Source organism: Mustela nivalis (assembly GCF_964662115.1).
Source record: "Mustela nivalis genome assembly, chromosome: 4".
In the NCBI taxonomy this organism is placed as follows: domain Eukaryota; kingdom Metazoa; phylum Chordata; class Mammalia; order Carnivora; family Mustelidae; genus Mustela; species Mustela nivalis.
This window is the reverse complement of record NC_139023.1, coordinates 29,036,606-29,039,911: the sequence shown is the minus strand read 5'-3', so window position 1 is coordinate 29,039,911 and position 3,306 is coordinate 29,036,606. Positions and strand designations below refer to the sequence as shown.

General features: G+C 49.0%; 1 pseudogene across 1 annotated transcript; it reads left to right on the top strand.

Annotated features, from left to right (window-relative positions):
• The first annotated feature begins 356 nt into the window (after positions 1-356).
• LOC309863558 (nucleobindin-1 pseudogene) lies at positions 357-1,777 on the top strand (annotated as a pseudogene). The gene has a single exon. The product of its transcript is annotated as a nucleobindin-1 pseudogene (transcript).
• Positions 1,778-3,306: the final 1,529 nt, after the last annotated feature.

Genomic DNA, 3,306 nt, shown 5'->3' with positions numbered 1-3,306 from the left:
AGTCATTCATATAAATACAGACAATCCTATCTTATTGCATAAGGCCATTTTCATTTATAGATATCAGGACTATAAAGACTTTCTTACATTCAGCCATCTCAATGACTAATTCCTGCATCATCAGTTTCAGTAGTGTGCTAGAGCTGGATTCTACAAGTTGTTCAATGTCTCAAATCCGTGTTCAATGTCATCACATTGGTAGCCTGAAGAAAGCCATGGTTGGAGTATTTGCACCATGGAGACAAACAGACATTACAAATTATGGCTTCTTTTTTTTTTTTTTTTTTCCTGAAGAGTCAATTGATAAACATTTTGTAGCACAAGACTCTTTGTAATAATGAATTTTATAGAGGAAAGGCCACGCCGCCATGCCTTCCTCTGGGCCCAGCGCAGCCCTCCTCCTCTTGCCACCGCTGCCGCGCACTGTCCTGGCCTTGCCCCTGGAGCGGGGGACGCCCAAGCAGGAGAGCCCTGCGACCGAGAGCCCAGACACTGGCCTGTACTACCACCGGTACCTCCAGGAAGTCATCAACGTGCTGGAGACAGACGGGCATTTCCGTGAGAAGCTGCAGGCTGCGAACGCCGAGGACATCACGAGTGGAAAGCTGAGCCGGGAGCTGGACTTTGTCAGCCACCATGTCCGCACCAAGCTGGACGAGCTCAAGAGGCAGGAGGTGTCTCGGCTACGGATGCTGCTCAAGGCCAAGATGGATGCGGAGCAGGAGCCCAATGTACAGGTGGATCACCTGAGCCTCCTGAAGCAGTTTGAACATCTGGACCCTCAGAATCAGCACACCTTCGAGGCCCGGGACCTGGAGCTGCTGATCCAGACGGCCACCCGGGACCTCGCCCAGTACGACGCAGCCCATCATGAAGAGTTCAAACGCTATGAGATGCTGAAGGAACACGAGAGACGCCGTTATCTGGAGTCCCTGGGAGAGGAGCAGCGAAAGGAGGCAGAGAGAAAGCTGGAAGAACAACAACGCCGGCACCGAGAGCACCCCAAAGTCAATGTACCTGGCAGCCAAGCCCAGTTGAAGGAGGTATGGGAGGAGCTGGATGGATTGGACCCCAACAGGTTTAACCCCAAGACCTTCTTCATACTGCATGATATCAACAGTGATGGGGTCCTGGATGAACAGGAGCTGGAGGCCCTCTTCACCAAGGAGCTGGAGAAGGTGTATGACCCGAAGAACGAAGAAGATGACATGCGGGAGATGGAGGAGGAGCGGCTTCGCATGAGGGAGCACGTGATGAAGAACGTGGACACCAACCAGGACCGCCTTGTGACCCTGGAGGAGTTCCTCGCATCCACCCAGAGGAAGGAGTTTGGGGACACCAGGGAGGGCTGGGAGACAGTGGAGATGCACCCTGCCTACACGGAGGATGAACTAAGGCGTTTTGAGGAGGAGTTGGCCGCCCGGGAGGCAGAGCTGAATGCCAAGGCGCAGCGCCTCAGCCAGGAGACGGAGGCCCTGGGGCCCTCTCAGGGCCGCCTGGAGGCCCAGAAGAGAGAGTTGCAGCAGGCCGTTCTGCAAATGGAACAAAGAAAACAGCAACAGCAAGGCCAGAACAGCCCAGCCCCTGGCCCTGAGGGACAGCTCCAGTTCCACCCGGACACAGATGATACACCTGTCCCAGCTCCAGTGGGTGACCAGAAGGATGGCGACCCTTTAGAAAAGAAGGTTCCCGATCAGCCTCCACAGCTGCCCCAGTCGGACACCCAACACCTGTGATCCTCCTGGGACCCCCCCATACACACACACACGCACACACACATACACACACACACGCTCTGGGTTCCTACCGAGGCAGCTGGTGGGAGGGGGCTGTGGAGTCGACATCAACCTCCCTGGGGGGCCAGTAACTTGTGTGGCCGCCTGGGGGAGGGGAGGGCCAGGTGGCTCTTCACACATTGCTCCCTGAGCCCTACATCTGCCCCTCAGCTTCCACAGCCTCCCAGTCTGTGCTCCCTTCTTTCCGAGACCCCCAAGTCTAGTTGGACCCTCACTGCATCCCTAACTTAGGGAAGTCCTCTCCCTCCTGAGAAGGGTTGGCTTTGTGCCTGCCTTCTCGAGATGGTTTGGCCTCAGCTGCCCAGGTCATGGCTACCCTGGCATCCTGCCTTTGTCCCCACTGCTGCTGGAATGCCTGCTGTCCGGCTTCTGTCAGCTGATGAGGTATTTTTTTTGGGGGGGGTCTCGAGAGAACCATTGATGCTCAAGGACAGTGTCTTCCCCATGGCTGGCTGCGAGGGACAGCAGAGTCATGAGCATAGCTGACTAGTGCTGACCCCAGGAACCCAGACTCTCCCTGACCCCTGGCTTCCAGCTGCCTGGCTCCTTGCCCTTTTCCCACACAGCCCCAGAGGGGTCCTGGAGCCAACCCAGCCCCAGGATCAGGTTCCAGCCCCTCAGCCCATGGAGGAGGCCCTGCCCCACTTTCTGGCCTTTTTTCACATGGCTCCAAGTTCTGCTCTGTACTCCAGTTCCATCCAAATACACTTTCTGGAACACTTTCCATTCAAAAAAAAAAAAAATGAATTTTATGCAATTCCACTATTAAAATGGCTAAAAGTATAAATTATTTTTCTAATGTCACATAAGTAGACTCTAAGTGCGATATAGAAATGTCAAAGAAATAACAGTCTGAAAGAACGTGATGAAAATGGAAGAATTATTTTCTACCAGATGATTCTGTCATAAGTAAAGAGGAACAATTTTGGTATACAAAGCATGTGGAATGAGCAATTGTAGTAACTTTTGTACTGTATGTATGTAAATTCACACAAAATAAGTGGAAATAACATACCATGAAAGGATAAATTCTATCCCAGGAACACAAGGACATTATTGTTCAAAAAAATCTATAAATCTACCCTGTTACTCACCAATTGGTGGGATACGAAAATAACAATTACTTCAATGGATGAAGATAAAGTATTTGAGTAAAAGTCTTAGTAATTAGGTACAATGGGATAATGGCATATGCAAACCACATATAGAAAAATTCAATACTTTCTTTTACATAAGAAAAATGATAGTTACAAATTGTAATCATTACATATGACCAACAAAAATGTTTGATTTTATAAGTATAAATATATACCTGAAAGATTATCCTGCAAACATTAACCAGATTACACATTGTGGGTGATTTTTATTTATTCTTTAGAATTTTCTTTATTTTTAAAATTTCTCTACAGTGAAACATGAAGACTATTTAGATTATGAAAATTATGAAAAGATAATATAGATTTGATTCATAACAGCAACAAAAACTTAATATATCCTGGAGTAGTTTTAT